Source organism: Oncorhynchus keta, chromosome 6 (assembly GCF_023373465.1).
Source record: "Oncorhynchus keta strain PuntledgeMale-10-30-2019 chromosome 6, Oket_V2, whole genome shotgun sequence".
Taxonomy (NCBI): domain Eukaryota; kingdom Metazoa; phylum Chordata; class Actinopteri; order Salmoniformes; family Salmonidae; genus Oncorhynchus; species Oncorhynchus keta.
This window is the reverse complement of record NC_068426.1, coordinates 37,352,769-37,373,121: the sequence shown is the minus strand read 5'-3', so window position 1 is coordinate 37,373,121 and position 20,353 is coordinate 37,352,769. Positions and strand designations below refer to the sequence as shown.

The following is a 20,353-nucleotide window of genomic DNA, read 5'->3' as shown; positions in this document are numbered from 1 at the left end:
CGTGTGTGAGTGCGAGTGCGAGTGTATGTCATGTGTGAGTGTATGTCGGTATGTGTGCGCATGTGTGTTTTGGGTTTGAAAGTGTTTGCAGATATAAAAATGTAATGGATTCCATTTCTACCTTCTAGGAAAGAATCTCAGTGGAAGGCTTGAAGTTAACTTCAAGAGTTGGTCAGAAATGTTACTGATATTCACAGCCACTAAAAAAAAAAACTTGAACAAACTATATTATAAGAGTTTTATCATTTGGACATGGGACACCTAGCCGCGATAAAGGACACATAATTCAGTTCAGAATGGGGTTGATCAAGGACATCTCGTTTCACAATGGGACTTTGGGAGACATTTGTTGAGAAAAAAAAGGAAAAAAAAAATCTGTGTTTCTTTCAACTCTAATCCAGAATTACTTTAGCTTTATTACTCTTCCCCCGTCCTGGCATGGTCAGGGAACTTTCCCACATGGAAAACGGGGACGAGGAATCTTGGCGCTAGATTCGGAACATCTGTTTTGTCTAGCCCAAGCCCAAGGCATTGATGGATGAGCCAAATGTCCAGACTGGGGCAGCCTTTAAGCGCAAGAGGAACTTTCTCTGCAGGTCCAGAGGGGTATACTATGAATATAGCTAGATGGACACGTGATTTTCTGAAATTAGCTAGCTTCAGTTAGCTTTACATTCCAGCTCAGGATACATCCATATTACCAAGGTGGATATATTAATTGTGCACCTGCCACTTACTCAAGCCTGCTCGACCTAGGCTTACAACTGCACGTTCATTTTGCACTCGTCTAGTCGAATGCCGAACTCTTCGTTGAGACAAAGCTAAAACATAAATCGATGTGCGAATCAGTGATATGTTTTCATTTGTGGCTGTAAGGGGGACCGCCCTAGCGGTGGATTGGTTTGTGAAGAGGCAATAATGCAGAGCTGATTTTCTTGTCCAGAGTGAGGCTGGAGATAATAGCTGGTGATTACAATATATATATAGAAAAAAGAAACAGCGTGATGAACATAAGGACAAACTTAACTTAATCAACTAGAACAATCAAAAGAAACACCAGGCTTCGGTAATCCCTTTTAAACCAGCAACATACAAACCTTATCTCTGTCTCCCAAAAATTGGGAAAGCAATGTTTAAATAGTCTACCCATCATGCCTCTGACCAATGAGAAGAATACATAACACAATGATCAATTAACATTGAAAGGGAATAATTACAATACACACATGTTCAGGTCATAAACATACAGTTGAAGTCAGAAGTTTACATACACTTAGGTCACGAGTCATGAAAACTCGTTTTACAACAACTCCACAAATTTCTTGTTAACAAACTATAGTTTTGTCAAGTCGGTTAAGAGATCTACTTTGTGCATGACACAAGTAATTTTTCCAACAATTGTTTAACTTCTAATTCACGATATCACAATTCCAGTGGGTCAGAAGTTCACATACTCTAAGCTGACTGTGCCTTTAAACAGCTTGGAAAATTCCAGAAAATTATGTCATGGCTTTAGAAGCTTCTTATAAGCTAATTGACATCATTTGATTCAATTGGAGGTGTACCTGTGGATGTATTTCAAGGCTTTCCTTCAAACTCAGTGCCTCTTTGCTTGACATCATGGGAAAATAAAAAGAAATCAGCCAAGATTTCAGAAAAAAAATTGTAGACCTCCACAAGTCTGGTTCATCCTTGGGAGCAATTTCCAAACGCCTGAAGGTACCACGTTCATCTGTACAAACAATAGTACGCAAGTATAAACACCATGGGACGACACAGCGGTCATAACGCTCAGGAAGGAGACGCGTTCTGTCTCCGAGAGATGAATGTACTTTGGTGTGAAAAGTACAAATCAATCCCAGAACAACAGCAAAGGACCACAGTATATCCACAGTAAAACGAGTCCTATATCGACATAACCTGAAAGGCCGCTCAGCAAGGAAGAAGCCACTGCTCCAAAACCACCATAAAAAGCCAGGATTACGATTTGCAACTGCACATGGGGACAAAGATCATACTTTTTGGAGAAATGTCCTCTGATCTGATGAAACAAAATTTGACCGTTTGAAGGAAAAAGGGGGAGGCTTGTAAGCCGAAGAACACCATCCCAACCGTGAAGCACAGGGGTGGCAGCATTATGTTGTGGGGGTGCTTTGCTGCAGGAGGGACTGGTGCACTTCACAAAATAGATGGCATCATGAGAGAGTAAAATTATGTGGATATATTAAAGCAACATCTCAAGACATCAGTCAGGAAGTTAAAGCTTGGTCGCAAATGGGTCTTCCAAATGGACAATGACCCCAAGCATACTTCCAAAGTTGTGGCAAAGTGGCTTAAAGACAACAAAGTCAAGGTATTGGAGTGGCCATCACAAAGCCCTGACCTCAATCCTATAGAAAATTTGTTGGCAGAACTGAAAAAGTGTGTGCGAGCAAGGAGGCCTATAAACATGACTCAGTTACACCAGCTCTGTCAGGAGGAATGGGCCAAAATTCACCCAACGTAATTGAGTGTATGTAAACTTCTGACCCACTGGGAATGTGATGAAGGAAATAAAAGCTGAAATAAAGCATTCTCTCTATTATTATTCTGACATTTCACATTCTTAAAATAAAGTGGTGATCCTAACTGACCTAAAACAGAGCATTTTTACTAGGATTAAATGTCAGGAATTGTGAAAATCTGAGTTTAAATGTATTTGGCTAAGGTGTATGTAAACTTCCGTCGTCAACTACATATTACCATTTGCAACCACTTCAATAACGGTGCTCACATGTTTTAAGAATCGATAGAACATGGGATAAACACACACTGAATGTACAAAACATTAGGAACACCTGCTCTTTCCATGACATAGACTGACCAGGTGAATCCAGGTGAAAGCTATGATCCCTTATTAATATCACCTGCTAAATCCACTTCAATCAGTGTAGATGAAGGGGAGGAGGCAGGTTAAAGAAGGATTTTTAAGCCTTGAGGCAATTGAGGCATGGATTGTGTATGTGTACCATTCAGAGGGTCAATGGACAAGACAAAAGATGAAAGTGCCTTTGAACGGGGTATGGTAGTAGGTGTCAGGCGCACTGATTTGAGTGTGTCAAGAACTGCAACACATCTGGGTTTTTCACCCTCAACAGTTTCCTGTGTGTATTAAGAATGGTCCACCACCCAAAGGCCATCCAGCCAACTTGAGACAACTGAGGGAAGCATGGTACTTTTGACACCATGTAGAGTCCATGCCTCCACAAATTGAGTCTGTTCTGAGGGCAAAAGGTAGTGCAGCTCAATATTAGGAAGGTGTTCCTCATTTTTTGTACACTTATGTGTATACTTTACAATCAAAAAACTATGCTCTCAAATGCACCCACTGTTTAACTATCTAACATCCGACCAGGGAGCAAGACAGACCCCTCGTTAATTATTAATTATTATTATTATAAACAAGGAAAACATTTGCATTTCTTTAGATTTGCCTTCACATTTTTTTTTCTATTCTTTTTTCTTTTTTTTTCTTACATTTTTTTTTATATGTTATCATTTTTTTGTAATTATTTAATTGAATATCCAAAACATACAATATAGTTGCAGTGAAGCCGCTCAACAACTACACCAGACCAGTCATCCAACAGACTCCCATCCAACAACTACACCACACCAGTCATCCAACAGACTCCCATCCAACAACTACATCACACCAGTCATCCAACAGACTCCCATCCAACAACTACACCACACCAGTCATCCAACAGACTCCCATCCAACAACTACACCACACCAGTCATCCAACAGACTCCCATCCAACAACTACACCACACCAGTCATCCAACAGATTCCCATTCAACAACTACACCACACCAGTCATCCAACAGATTCCCATTCAGAGCGACACACAGAAGCATCCAGGGTCAATGCCTTGCTCAAGGGCACGTTGACAGATCTCCCATCAGGCCCAAAAAACTGGGACCCAAACCCTCCAAGATCCCCCCCACAGTTCACCAATAGCTGTCCCTCAACCATCAGAGACCTCTCCCACAGCCCCCCAAAGAAAAAATGATTTAAAAAATCTATTTATTTCCATTCCCCAGCCCCAAGAATCCCCCAATGCACCAACAACCAAGAACATGAACTAAAGAGAAAAAAGGAAAAGACAAAAGAAAACAGCAACAACAAAGCAAAAAACAAACAAACAAAGGACATCAAGGACAACTTAAATCATAACAGCAATGCCAACTGTATATGTTTGAGTGCATGTCTGGCACTATTACATGTGTGTGACTCCGTGTATGTGTGTATTTGAATGAGAGTGTGTGTGTATACGCATGTGTACCAACACCTGCATGACATCAGCCTCAGGCAAACCGGCATTAGCTGTAAAAACACTGCCCCTCAGTGTCATTCAAACTTACTCTTTATTATGTTTTAGTTTTACTTTATTTGTAACTTTATATTACCTCAGTCACAGGCTTCATCAATAAGTACATTGACAATGATGTCGTCACAGTGACCGTACATACATACCTCAACCAGAAGCCATGAATTACAAGCAACATCCGCACCGAGCGAAAGGCTAAAGCTGCCGCTTTCAAGGAGCGGGACACTAATCCGGACGCTTATAAGAAATCCCGCTATAACCTCAGACGAACCATCAAATAGGCAAAGCGTCGATACAGGATTAAGATTGAATCATACTACACTGGCTCCGACACTCGTTGGATGTGGCAGGGCTTGCGGAATACAACTATTACGGACTACAAAGGGAAACCCAGCCGCGAGCTACCCAGCGATGCGAGCTCACCAGATGAACTAAATGCCTTTTATGCTTGCTGCGAGGCAAACAACACTGAAGCATGTATGAGAGCAACAGCTGTTCCGGATGACTGTGACCACGCTCTCCGTAGCCCATGTGAGGAAGACCTTTAAACAGGTCAACATGTACAAAGCAGAGGGGTCAGACGGATTACCAGGACGTGTACTCAAAGCATGCGCGGACCAACTGCCAAGTGTCTTCACTGACATTTTAACCTCTTCCTGACTGAGACTGTAATGTTTCAAGATGACCACCATAGTCCCTGGGCCCAAGAAAGCATAGGTAACACGTAACGCTCACATCGGTAGCCAGGAACTGCTTTGAAAGGCTGGTCATGGCTCACATCAACACAATCATGTTGTGGAAACCCTCCAATTTGCATACTGCCCCAACAGATCCACAGATGACGCAATCTCAATCGCACTCCATATCTTTTCCCACCTGGACAAAAGGAACACCTGTTAATTGACTGCTGAATGCTGTTCATTGACTACAGCTCAGCATTCAAAAGCTCATCACTAAGCTAAGGACCCTGGGACTAAACACCTCCAACTGCCACTGGATCCTGCACTTCCCAACGGGCCGCCCCCAGGTGGTAAGGGGAGGCAACAACACATCTGCCAAGCAGATGCTCAACACTGGGGCCCCTCAGGGGTGCGTGCTTAGTCCCCTACTGTACTCCCTGTTCACCCACAACTCTGTGGCCAAGCACGACTCCAACACCATCATTAAGTTTACTGACGACACAACAGTGGTAGTCCTGATCACTGACAACGATGAGACAGCCTATAGGGAGGAGGTCAGAGACCTGTCAGTTTAGTGCCAGGACAGCAACCTCTCCCTCAATGTGAGCAAGACAAAGGAGCTGATCGTGGACTACAGGAAAAGGAGGGGCGAACAGACCCCCATTAACATTAGAGCAGGAGCAGGTTGAGAGCTTCAAGTTCCTTGGTGTCCACATAACCAACAAACTAACATGGTCCAAGCACACCAAGACAGTTGTGAATAGGGCACGACAAAACCTATGCTCCTTCAGAAGACTGAAAAGATTTGGCATGGGTCCTCAGATCTTCAAAATGGTTCTACAGCTGCATCATCGAGAGCATTCTGACTGTTTGCATCACTGCCTGGCATGGAAACTGCTTGGACTCCGACCGCAAGGCACTATAGAGGGTAGTGCATACAGCCCAGTATGTCACTGGGACCAAGCTTCTTGCCATCCAATACCTCTATACCAGGTGGTGTCAGAGAAAGGCCCTAAAAATTGTCAAAGACTCCAGCCACCCTAGTCATAGACTGTTCTCTCTGCTACCACACGGCAAGCGGTACTGGAGTGCCAAGTTTAGGTCCAAGAGGCTTCTAAACAGCTTATACCCCCAAGCCATATGACTCCTGAACATCTAATCACATGGCCACCCAGACTCTTTGCATTGCCCCCCTCCCCCCTTTCTTTTACACTGCTGCTACTGTCTATTATTGTCTTCGCATAGTCACTTTAATAACTCTACCTACATGTGCATATTACCTCAAATGACTCTGTACCGGTACCCCCTGTATATATCCTCGCTATTTTTAATTTACTGCTGCTCTTTAATTATTTGTTACTTTTATTTTTTATTCTTATTCCCTTTTAATTTAATTTAATAAAAAGTTTTAAACTGCATTGCTGGTTAGGGGCTTGTAAGTAAGCATTTCACTGTAAGGTCTAACCCTGTTGTATTTGGCGCATATGACATAACATTTTATTTTATGTTGATTTACCTGCTGTAAAGTATGGTGGTGGATCTTTGATGTTATGGGGCTATTTTGCTTACACTGTTCCTGGGGCTCTTGTTAAGGTCAACGACATCATTAACTTTACCGAGTATCAAGTCATTTTTAGCTAAAAACCTGGGAGCTTGGCCGCAAGTGCATCTTCCAGGAATGCAATAACCCCAAGCAATAATCAAATTCCCCACAGTAAGAAAATATTTGTTATTAATTTGCTGTTGACTTTCTTTGTCTCAGACTGTATATATTATTTTTCTGAGCAAATTAATCCAAATGTGCAGCCTTGTAGCAGAAGAAGCATTTGTCTTTCAGCTTGTCCAAAATAACAGTTGGTCAACACTTCAAATGTGCCGTCACGGGAGATCTAGATATCACGACCCTTCTCTTTTTATTCCTGTCACATTATCCAGTAGAGACTGTAACATAGGTTAGTCTTTTGTATCTCTAACTCTATTAATTGATTCATTGGAAGCTGAGAGAGTCCATTGTCACTAATCCCTACCCCCTACACACAGACACAGTCAATTTACTGTATATCGCACAAAGAAACGAAGAAAATTGAAAGAAAATCAAGCCAGTATGATCTGGTGTCTATAGCGTCTTCAGTACTAGCACTGACTGAAATTCATAACATCATATATCCATTGGAAATGTTGAATGCAGCGTAGCAAGGTGTACCTCTTATGGAAAATGGTCTCGAGAGGTGTAAATAGTGTGTCAGGACTTTAAAAAATTATAATTGTGATGCCAATAAGTAGTAGTAAACTTAACTCTACCTCACCCTAAGGTGAGTTTGAGATATGGCCTGCATTGCAGGGTCATATTGTAATGAAACAGCATGTCTCGAAACCTCAACCTTCGAGCCCGAGGTCCGGAGCGCTATCGAATGTGCCGCAAAAGCTCAAGCGGCAGAGTCGATTTCCACGCTTATAAACCCAGGGTCGTTACAATATATTTCCTATATGATCTGAGAGGTCACATTATGTTCACAATGCACACCCAATGCAATTGAAAACCTTTCACCTCTGAATTGTATCAATTTGCAAATATCCACAAAATAAATCCCACAAAAGAAGTGACAAAATAATATGGAAGCTCAACTGCAGTTGACAATAATGAGGATGCACATTGCCTCATGCGTTTTGTTTTAGTAACGTGTCTTTTTTTTTTTGCTCTGCAGTAGATTTACTACTATTTGCCTCATTGGCAGATCCTCAAGAAAGTGAGAACAGTGAATAAAAAAGCTGGCCATTTTCACTGGCCATTTGGAACCGTCTGCACCATGATGTCCCACACGCAATTCGTTCCACAACCCCGTCTAGATGCCCCAGCAGATTTGTAGTGCAAAGCCCTGATATCAAAGTCTGTATGCGCTCTCTGACACAGATTCTGCATATGTAGGCAAAACTCCTGCCCCACACATGGCTGCATGGGTATCCCTCCTCGTTATATCAGTTCATATGAGTAGTGCAGTCATGTTTTGTGTTTTTCCATACAGTGATGTCATTACATTATTCATTAGGATGTTGATCACAGTGACAAGCAGTCAGGGTAAGTAGGGTAGGCAGTGCCTACACTGTGATAATCTAAATAAACAAAGCTGATAGAAAATGTGTATATACAGTTGAAGTCGGAAGTTTACATACACCTTAGCCAAATACTTTTAAACTCAGTTTTTCACAATTCCTGACATTTAATCCTAGCAAACATTCCCTGTCTTAGGTCAGTTAGGATGAACACTTCATTTTAAGAATGTGAAATGTCAGAATAATAGTAGAGAGAATTACTTATTTCAGCTTTTATTTCTTTCATCACATACCCAGTGGGTCAGAAATGTACATACATTCAATTAGTATTTGGTAGCATTGCCTTTAAATTGTTTAACTTGGGTCAAACGTTTCGGGTAGCTTTCCACAAGCTTCCAACAAAAGGTTGGGTGAATTTTGGCCCATTCCTCCTGACAGAGCTGGTGTAACTGAGTCAGGTTTGTAGGCCTCCTTGCTCGCACACACTTTTTCAGTTCTGCCCACACTTTTTTTTATATGACTGAGGTCAGGGCTTTGTGATGGCCACTCCAATACCTTGACATTGTTGTCCGTAAGCCATTTTGCCACAACTTTGGAAGTATGCTTGAGGTCATTGTCCATTTGGAAGACCCATTTGCAACCAAGCTTTAACTTCCTGACTGATGTCTTGAGATGTTGTTTCAATGTATGCACATAATTTTACTCCCTCATGATGCCATCTATTTTGTGAAGTGCACCAGTCCTTCCTGCAGCAAAGCACCCCCACAACATGATGCTGCCACCCCCTGTGCTTCATGGATGGGATGGTGTTCTTCGGCTTGCAAGCATCCCCCTTTTTCCTCCAAACATAACGATGGTCATTATGGCCAAACAGTTCTATTTCTGACCAGAGGACGCGTGAATCAGACTTTCATGGTCGAATTGCTGCAAAGAAACCACTACTAAAGGACTCCAATAAGAAGCATGGAGGAGGTGTAATGTGTGGGGTTGCTGTAATGTGTGGGGGTGCTTTTCTGGTGAATTCTAAATAAATCAGTGCACACTTAACCAACCTCAGGACAGGCACCAGGGAATTCATGCCTTCATTTCCATCCATTCAAATCTCTGACGCATACGTCTGTTCCTGACTCCAGTCATTGTTAATGGACAGGGTCAGCACAGGCTGCTTTGCGTGTCTTGAAGTAGATTAATTTGTTGCATTGTGTCGATTTCATATTTTGCGTATTGCCTAAACATGTTGCGTTGGTAGACTTGGGGAAAGCTCTGCACATTTGGGCATGTCTACATAATTTTGAACTTGCATCCCTTGAACTCAAAACAACCAAACAAATGTCCACTATACTGCACCTCAAACAATTTTCCAAGTTGGAATTATGTAAAACGCCGTTTGGAGGGTTCGAAGATTGGAACGTCAACTATAATGACAGTTAAGACCAGACAGAGGCAGCGAATCTACAAGATTCAACTTTATTCATGCCAGGCAACCACCATCTCCCTCACTGCTAGCTGTCGGGCGAACAGTGAGTACTGGACTGTCCACTTAAACGTCTTTACCAATTAGTACTTTTTACCAGGACTTTTGCACATCTTGGACATTTACTTTTGCATTATTTACGTAACGGTAATGGGGCTTCTCCCGCAACTCAATGTGGGCCCAAGCCTTCTACAAGATGGCTGCGACTAACAACAACGATTCTCTAAGTGTGTGACTGCATGAGGATTCTGCTCTCCGACCGGCTGAATGCCCTAATGGGTGGAGCTGCCTGTATTTTGCATGGGAGAACTCTGCTACCAGCTACTGTTTGTGTGTGTATGACTTTTTGTGAAAATGAAACCAAAGGAGGCCTTGGGAATGCGTCTCCCACACGACCGTGGGCCGTGTCCATGCAGAATAAAATAAAGGACGTGGTTCTGCTGTGACTTCTACATTGCTGTCAGCAAGAGGTTCACCCTGAAGGACAGACGAATGGACTTCATTTACCTAAATAAATGTTCCTTTGCAATTTGCGGGTTATAGGCTACTGTTGAATGAACATGAGAATAGACAACACCCCTTCATGAAGTGCTTTGAGAGACTAGTCAAGGACCATATCACTTCCACCCTACCTGACACCCTAGACCCACTCCAATTTGCTTACCGCCCAAATAGGTCCACAGACGATGCAATCTCAACCACACTGCACACTGCCCTAACCCACCTGGACAAGAGGAATACCTATGTGAGAATGCTGTTCATCGACTACAGCTCGGCATTCAACACCATAGTACCCTCCAAGCTCGTCATCAAGCTCGAGACCCTGGGTCTCGACCCCGCCCTGTGCAACTGGGTACTGGACTTCCTGACGGGCCGCCCCCAGGTGGTGAGGGTAGGCAACAACATCTCCTCCCCGCTGATCCTCAACACGGGGGCCCCACAAGGGTGCGTTCTGAGCCCTCTCCTGTACTCCCTGTTCACCCACGACTGCGTGGCCACGCACGCCTCCAACTCAATCATCAAGTTTGCGGACGACACAACAGTGGTAGGCTTGATTACCAACAACGACGAGACGGCCTACAGGGAGGAGGTGAGGGCCCTCGGAGTGTGGTGTCAGGAAAATAACCTCACACTCAACGTCAACAAAACTAAGGAGATGATTGTGGACTTCAGGAAACAGCAGAGGGAACACCCCCTATCCACATCGATGGAACAGTAGTGGAGAGGGTAGCTAGTTTTAAGTTCCTCGGCATACACATCACAGACAAACTGAATTGGTCCACTCACACTGACAGCGTCGTGAAGAAGGCGCAGCAGCGCCTATTCAACCTCAGGAGGCTGAAGAAATTCGGCTTGTCACCAAAAGCACTCACAAACTTCTACAGATGCACAATCGAGAGCATCCTGGCGGGCTGTATCACCGCCTGGTACGGCAACTGCTCCGCCCTCAACCGTAAGGCTCTCCAGAGGGTAGTGAGGACTGCACAACGCATCACCGGGGCAAACTACCTGCCCTCCAGGACACCTACACCACCCGTTGTTACAGGAAGGCCATAAAGATCATCAAGGACATCAACCACCCGAACCACTGCCTGTTCACCCCGCTATCATCCAGAAGGCGAGGTCAGTACAGGTGCATCAAAGCTGGGACCGAGAGACTGAAAAACAGCTTCTATCTCAAGGCCATCAGACTGTTAAACAGCCACCACTAACATTGAGTGGCTGCTGCCAACACACTGTCATTGACACTGACCCAACTCCAGCCATTTTAATAATGGGAATTGATGGGAATTATGTAAATATATCACTAGCCACTTTAAACAATGCTACCTTATATAATGTTACTTACCCTACATTATTCATCTCATATGCATATGTATATACTGTACTCTACATCATCGACTGCATCCTTATGTAACACATGTATCACTAATATAATAATATAATAATAATAATAATATCACTAGCCACTTTAACTATGCCACTTTGTTTACTTTGTCTACACACTCATCTCATATGTATATACTGTACCCGATACCATCTACTGTATGCTGCTCTGTACCATCACTCATTCATATATCCTTATGTACATGTTCCCTATCCCCTTACACTGTGTATAAGACAGTAGTTTTGGAATTGTTAGTTAGATTACTTGTTGGTTATCACTGCATTGTCGGAACTAGAAGCACAAGCATTTCGCTACACTCGCATTTAACATCTGCTAACCATGTGTATGTGACAAATAAAATTTGATTTGATTTGATTTGATTTGATGCATTTAATTTATCTATAGTTACATTTGAACGAGACACCTTTTTGACATTTTGATTGGCATTTTTCAGTCATTTTGATTGTTGATATGGACATTTCGTTCGAACGTTATTTATTATAATATAATAATAATATATGCCATTCAGCTGACGCTTTTATCCAAAGCGACTTACAGTCATGTGTGCATACATTCTACGTATGGGTGGTCCCGGAATCGAACCCACTACCCTGGCGTTACAAGCGCCATGCTCTACCAACTGAGCCACAGAAGGACCAAGAATATGTAAGAATATTTCACATAATATTATTGTGTGTGTGTCATTCTGGTTGTTGGGGCTATCTGTTCTATGGTGAACTTGGGTTTCACCTTCTGTGGCTCAGTTGGTAGAGCATGGCGCTTGTAACGCCAGGGTAGTGGGTTCGATTCCCGGGACCACCCATACGTAGAATGTATGCACACATGACTGTAAGTCGCTTTGGATAAAAGCGTCAGCTAAATGGCATATATTATTAAGGTTTATTTGTGTGTAAATCTGACTTTGCAATTCAGCCACCAACATCACCGCACGTCACTGGGGAATCAAAGGTTCTGGTTTCGTTCTCTGGTAAATCTAAGGCAGATAAACAGTAGAGAAGGATCAGATGAATTCAAAATACCCATTTTCACCTGAATTGTGTTCGCCTGAATCTACATGTTGAACAATAGTTTGAAAGAGAGCATACAGCAGGCTAGACATGATTGCATATGTACCAAAAATCTAAAGCATCACTCACCAAAAATGTTTAGCTCATGTAACAGATTTACACTGCTAGCTGATCAGTAATGGTAACCAGAGACAAAAACTGCATATTTGAGGTGTCAAGTTATACCGTACCTATTCTCTCTTCTGTACTGAGTGGAGTTCAAACTGAGAGGGTAATACCTTCTCCAAAGGCAGGACGGACCCTGAGGCAAGGGGTCGGTCACTAAACCAGCTGTCTCCCTTGCAGAGGTCTGTCCATCCCCATCACCCATCCCGCCCAACAGAGGAATTTCCCCATTCTCTCTGTTATAGTCTGACAGCAAGGATTTTGAAATGTACTAAACAGTTAATTGACTACTGTAAAACTTAAATTAAACACGTAAATTAAACGCAGTCTGTCCCCTTTAATAGCCAGGTGACGACACACATTTAAGCAAATAAATGCCTGTTTCAAATAAATGCAGAGTTTAAAGGAATTGTTTATGAGATTACCATTAATTACCATGCATTGTTTACAAGGTTTCATGTTTGATTTATTACATTAAATAATTCAGTATTGACACAAAAAAAAAAGATGTCAATCATCTGTTTTTATCAAGAAACTGCTAGCTATTGGCTGCTAACAGAGGAGAACTGCTAGCTATTGGCTGCTAACAGAGGAGAACTGCTAGCTATTGGCTGCTAACAGAGGAGAACTGCTAGCTATTGGCTGCTAACAGAGGAGAACTGCTAGCTATTGGCTGCCTAACAGAGGAGAACTGCTAGCTAACTGTCAAGCACATAAACAGTCAACTTCGGAAGTACAGACCCCCAGAAAAAGTATGATTTCTCGAATGGCTAAAGTAAGAACTGTCGAAAATGCACAGGCTTCTGTCAAGGATTATTATTATTTTTAAATAGAAGCCTACTAAGACTAAAATAAATGTGACAAAGTGTGTAAACGATGACAAATTAGTGCAGGAAATGAAGAAATTGATTAAAATGCTGGAAGTGAATGCTGGAATTAGACAATTAACTATGCAAATGAGCAAAAGCTGTGTGCATTAAGCCAAGGAAATAGACGCCTACCTCAAATAGAAGCCCGTCTCTAATAAGCACCTGTTGTGTTCAGTGATTTAGTAAATAAACACCTGGGCTATTATTTAAAGTTTTATGTTAATAAAGTGATTATAATGGATATAGTGGAGTGATTAGTAGATTATTTAGAACACTGCTGAGAACAGTTCGTATTATTATTACACAGCCTTAATGTGTCCATCAGGACCACAGAGTGTAAACCTGAGAGGAGCTGTACTTCATGCAGATCAAACACTCACACAGCATGGAGGGATTTCAATTAAGCGGAGCAAATGGATTTGGAAATAAATGGACAAGCGGTGTGCCTGTTTTTATCTCACAACTCACACTGGAAAAGAGAGCATCAAAGGCTGCTGCTCATGCTGCGTAATCTCCTTAAAGGAAAACGAATATAAAATTAGACCATCATTGCGTCGCCCACGGATGGACAATTATTCACAAGACAGCAAAGATTGTATTCAATTGTTTTTTTATGATGCATGGGAATTATAATAACGGTAGTCTAAGAAAAACATTAAAACATAGGCCTAATGATAAAACCGATGCATTTGCCGTTGGTAAGGAGTTCCCATAGCAGCATGTAGCCTAATATGTTTCTTTAACTTGTATTATTCAGGCCTTTAGCAGGATATGTCTCTCCTTTTCTGACATTACTGGTTTATTCGCGCTACTCAACAACTATTAGGCTACCATGTATCCATCGCTCATTCAATAGACAAGCATGCTCGAAAGTAAACAGACCGGTAGCCTATTTAAAACATGTGACAGTGTGAGTAGGCTACAGAATTGCTGTGCGATAGGAGCGCGACATCATACCCTATTTAATCTCAGATCTTATTTTTTATATTTTTTTATTTCACCTTTATTTAACCATGTAGGCCAGTTGAGAACAAGTTCTCATTTACAACTGCGACCATGCCAAGATAAAATCAAAGCAGTGCGACAAAAACAACAACACAGAGTTACACATGGGATAAACAAACGTACAGTCAATAACACAATAGAACATCTGTAAACAGTGTGTGCAAATGAAGTAAGGAGGTAAGGCAATAAATAGGCCATAGTGGTGAAGTAATTACAATTTAGAAAATTAACACTGGAGTGATAGATGTGCAGATGAGGATGTGCAAGTAGAAGGGTGGGTGTTGCTATGGTGACCAGTGAGCTGAGATAAGGCGGAGCTCTACCTAGCAAAGACATAGATGATCTGGAGTCAGTGGGTTTGGCGACGAATATGTAGCGAGGACCAGCCAACGAGAGCTTACAGGTCGCAATGGTGGGTAGTATATAGGGCTTTGGTGACAAAACGGAATGCACTGTGATAGACTGCACCCAATTTGCTGAGTAGAGTGTTGGAGGCTATTTAATAAATGACTTCGCCAAAGTCAAGGATCCGCAGGATAGTCAGTTTTACAAGGGTATGTTTGACAGCATGAGTGAAGGAGGCTCTGTTGTGAAATAGGAAGCCGATTCTAGATTTAATTTTGGATTGGAGATGCTTAATATGAGTCTGGAAGGACAGTTTACAGTCTTGCCAGACACCTAGGTATTTATAGTTGTCCACATATTCTAAGTCAGAACCGTCCAGAGTAGGGATGCTAGTTGGGCGGGTGCGGGCTGCAATCGTTGGAAGAGCATGCATTTAGTTTTACTAGCATTTAAGAGCAGTTGGAGGCCACGGAAGGAGTGTTGCATGGCATTGCAACTCATTTAGAGGTTTGTTAACACAGTGTCCAAAGAAGGGCCAGATGTATACAGAATGGTGTCGTCTGCGTAGAGGTGGATCAAAGAATCACCCGCAGCAAGAGCGACATCATTGATATATACAGAGAAAAGAGTCGGCCTGAGAATTGAACCCTGTGGCACCCCCATAGAGACTGCCAGAGGTCCGGACAACAGGCCCTCCGATTTGACACACTGAACTCTATCTGAGGAGTAGTTGGTGAACCAGGCGAGGCAGTCATTTGAGTAACCAAGGCTGTTGAGTCTGCCGATAAGAATGCGGTGATTGACAGAGTCGAAAGCCTCGGCCAGGTCGATGAAGACGGCTGCACAGTATTGTTTATTATTGATGGTGGTTATGATATCGTTTAGGACCTTGAGTGTAGCTGAGGTGCACCTGTGACCAGCTCGGAAACCTGATTGCATAGCGTAGAAGGTATGGTGGGATTTGAGATGGTCGGTGATCTGTTTGTTGACTTGACTTTCGAAGACTTTAGAAGGGCAGGGCAGGATGGATGTAGGTCTGTAACAATTTGGGTCTAGAGTGTCTACCCCTTTGAAGAGGGGGATGACCGCGCCGCTTTCCAATCTTTGGGAATCTCAGACGATACAAAACAGAGGTTGAACAGACTATTAATAGGGGTTGCGACAATGGCGGCGGATAATTTTAGGAAGAGATGGTCCAGATTGTCTAGCTCAGCTGATTTGGAGGGATCCAGATTCTGCAGCTCTTTCAGGACATCAGCTTTTTGGATTTGGGTGAAGGAGAAGTGGGGGAGGGGGGCATTGAGGTGTGGACTGCTGTAGCCTTTCGTCTACATTTAAATAGTTCAAGGAGACAATCAATCTTGCAGAGTGAGTTGCCAGTGTTTGGGACTCTCTACAGGCGGGTTCATGCATTTCCTGTTTGAGAAAGTCACTGCAAAAGATGAAAACATTCTGCCCACACCTCTAAAATTGTGATCGCCTTTGTTTAAAAACTGTCACGGCCCTGTTCCAACATCTCCAAATCATACAGCAAATGACGTTTTTGTTACGACAAAACGTGAATGGAGGGCGCTTTCCAGGCGGGGTTGTAAATGCCTGTTCACGAGTGCACAAATATAATAGGGCTTTGATTTATCAATGAAAACATGTGTATACTAAATGTTGCGTGCAACTGTTTGATCAATCCCATTAATATGTTGTACACTCAAATCTTAGAATCTCCACTTACGCCAGAATTTAGTGAGAAATGTACGGTTGGTAAATGAGTCTCCAGGTGATCAAAGGTGTGCATGTTCTATCACTCATCAGTCGGTCAACGCAGCTAATGCTCTCCTCATTCTGTCTGTCTTCTAATCCTCCATCTCTATCACGCAGACCCAGCCTTGGTTAAAACTGGTAAACCCAGAAGTTGCAGCATGCATAAGGAATGTTAATATCATTCCCTATAAACCATAATCGGTGCCCTTTAGCGAGCAATGAGAGCCGTCTTTCGCTAAATAAAGAACAGAGCCCGGCAGAAGGAAAACAATAAAGCTGCAGTTTTTGGATAAATATTATCACAGGACTGAATACTTATTGAGTTCATTCTGCTTCTTGCCCATTTATTGCCAAAGTACATTGGCTTCATAGAATGAATTAGTAAATGTTGTATGATAAACTCATTATTCCACATCTGTTTATTCATATTTCATACACAACGTGCAGGTAGCCTATCAATTGGAGCATTGGACCAGTGGCCTAAAGGTTGGTAGTTTGAATCCTAGAAGCAACTAGGTGAAAAATCTGTCGATCTGCCCTTGAGCAAGGCACCTCACCCTAATTGCGGCAGGGTTGTCATTAATAATGGCTAATCGCCAGTGCTGGAATAAGTACCCAACTGTCATACTTGAGAAAAAGTAAAATGACCTTAATAGAAAATGACTCAAGTAAAAGTAAAAGTCACCCAGTAAAATCCTACTTGAGTAAAAGTCGAAAGTATTTGGTTTTAAATATAGTTAAGTACCAAATCTAAATGTAATTTAAGCAATATACTTAAGTATCAACATATAAATAATTTCAAATTCCTTATATTAAAAAATCAATTAGGCACATTTGGGCAGTCTTGACACAACATTTTGAACAGATATGCAATGGTTCATTGGATCAGTCTAAAACTTTGCAAGTACACTGCTGCCATCTAGTGGCCAAAATCAATATTACGCCTGGGCTGGAATAATACATTATGGCCTTCTCTTGCATTTCAAAGATGGTCAAAAAAACACGTGTTTTTTTCTTTGTATTATCTTTTACCAGATCTAATGTGTTATATTCTGCTACATTAATTTCACATTTCCACAAACCTCAAAGTATTTCTTTTAAATGGTATCAAGAATATGCATATCCTTGCTTCAGGTCCTGAGCTACAGGCAGTTAAATGTGGGTATGTTATTTTAGGCGAAAATTGAAAAAAGGGTCAGATTCCTAAGAGCAAACCAGACGGCACCATTTTCTTGTTTTTTAATTTTACGGATAGCCAGGGGCACGTTCCAACACTCAGAGATCGTTTACAAACAAAGCATGTGTTTAGTGAGTCCGCCAGATTTTTTTATTTTATTTTTCCGTTATTTAGAGGCAGATCAGAGGCAGTAGCGATGACCAGGGATGTTCTCTTAATAAGCTTGTGAATTAGACCATTTTCCTGTCCTGCTACGCATTTAAAATGTAACGAGTACTTTTGGGTACCATGGAAAATGTATGGAGTAAAAAGTACATGATTTTCTTTAGGAATGTTGTGAAGTAAAAGGAATGTTGTGAAGTAAAAGTAAAACTAGTCAAAAATATAAATAGTAAACTTAAGTAGTACTTTCAAGTATTTTTACTTAGGTACTTTACACCACTGCTAATCCCTGGCCATGACCCCCCTCTCTGAAAGTGTCTCGGGGGAGTAGGATATGCAAAAAAAATCAACATTTCCATTTCACACCACACACTTGTACTTTTTGACGTTATTCAAATACCTTTAAAGACGTCAAAATGAATTAGACAATTTAATTGAGTATGATATGAAGGGTTTGACCTTAATAACCCCCCCAAAAAATCTACAAATAATCTAATCTAATCTCCAGGAACAATTAAACACATTACATTTAAGTCTCACATGGTTTGAGCACGTCATCAATAACCACAACTGTCAAGAAGATAGAAAAGATCTCATTTGCAATTTCAAAATAAGGACACAGTAATCATTAGTCACAAACTATCCAAATAATAGCAGCAACTCATTCAAAGATCCAAGATCAGTTTCATGCAGATAAATCAATCAATCTCTCATTCTTACCTTTAGCAGACCAGACAGTTCAGAGCTACTACACCACAGCCTTTGGCAGCTCACACGAATTGCCTCATTTGGAACCCAACACTTTCAGCAAAGGGGGATGAAAGGATGTCCACCTTGAATGCAGTTCCGCCACCTCTCTCCTTGTTTTCTAACCAGATGACACTTCTATTCCAAAAAAAATCTATTTTCTCACTGTTTCTTCTGCCCTGACAGCTCAGCCTACTGCTCTTGTCACCGAGTCTGAGCACCGAGTCAGAGCTAAAGAGAGAGAGAGAGTGGGAAAGAAAGAGAGGAGGAGAAAATGCCTTTTAAACTGAGAGAGGAGCCTTCTGTTCAAACCCCCATTCCTCAACTACAGCCCTTAAATAGCAGACACGTTCCCTCCCTCCCTCCCTCCCTCCCTCCCTCCCTCCCTCCCTCCCTCCCTCCCTCCCTCCCTCCCTCCCTCCCTCCCTCCCCCTCCCTCTTCCCTCTTTTCTTACTGTTGGATGTAGCTGGACTGCTGCCTTGAAGTGGGATGCCGTTGTTCCTACTGGCAACGCCATACAAAGAGTGAAAAAGAGGGAGAGAGTGACTGTGTGGAAGAGAAAATTAGACGGAGCAAGACAGGAGAATGAGGGAAGGAGGGAGGAAGTCATTATTTTGAGGGGTCACAGTAAAGACGTAGAGCAGTACTACTGTATAGGAAAAGTTAGTCAAAATTCAATCTGGTAGCAAACACAAAGGGGTTATTAAACGTGTCTGATGAATATCTAAGACACAAAGCAACACATCTATGAATGCATGATTGTCCTCCATTCATTATGTTGAAAATCCTACCCATGACACACCAACTGCCTCATTGACCTGTGACAAAGCAGGGCTTTCAATGGCGCCGTGGCAACTAGTGTCCATTCCCACTGACCACAGGTCGCCAGGCAATTCCTCAAACACAAAAACAGACAGACAGACAAACCGACCAACAGACACACCAGGCGGCAGCCAAGGTTGGTTCTCCCTCTGACACGCCCACTGCTCATCTTCTCCCTCCTTGGTGTGTAGCTGCCCCTTATAAAACAACCAAAATCTATCAGGACAAAATCAGGTTAAAATTATACGTGCTTTTCTTCCCTCGTCATCTCTGGTCCTGAGGTGTTTTCTGTCTGACAGAGTTAAGACTTTCATTAATTTAACAGATGCTGTGTGACTGAAGAAGGCAGGAAACAGACACATTTCTAGCTGTTGTGTCGAAGCATCGGGGAATGGGGTAAAAGCAGAGTTTATGGGAATATGACTGGTGTTTGGTGTCGGTGATTTTGGCTGTAAAATGCAACCCAGCCAACCCCCATATACTGTTTAAGTCCACATCCGATGGACACAGTTAGTTGGCATGTAAATGCTGGATAGGTCACATGCCATTAAGACAGTATATAGTATTGTAACTGTAGGCTAAGTCTTAGGAGGGTCACTGTAGTTCATTTATACTGTAGTTTATTTATTTATACAGTATATTTAGGAGGGAGGCATTAGGCAAAAGGAGAATGAAATGTAATTGATAACTTTTACTTGTGTATTGGGTGGACACATCTCATCGTAATCCACTCCTATAGGTATATACTGTATAATAATAATTATGGCAGTATGCTGCTCTTGTACAGTAAAGCTTCACATTTTTGATAT

The 20,353-nt window shown here is 42.1% G+C and overlaps 1 protein-coding gene across 2 annotated transcripts in view; it reads right to left on the bottom strand.

Moving 5' to 3' along the window:
• The window catches only part of LOC118385485 (tenascin-like), a 60,142-nt gene extending 41,106 nt beyond the window's left edge, over positions 1-19,036 (bottom strand). Inside the window, exon 1 of one of the 2 annotated variants that reach the window (XM_052521460.1) lies at positions 18,695-19,036. The gene's annotated coding sequence lies outside the window, so the exon portion shown is untranslated. The remainder of the gene's footprint in view (positions 1-18,694) is intronic. The other variant, XM_052521461.1, reaches the window with a different exon arrangement.
• Between the last annotated feature and the right edge of the window lie 1,317 nt (positions 19,037-20,353).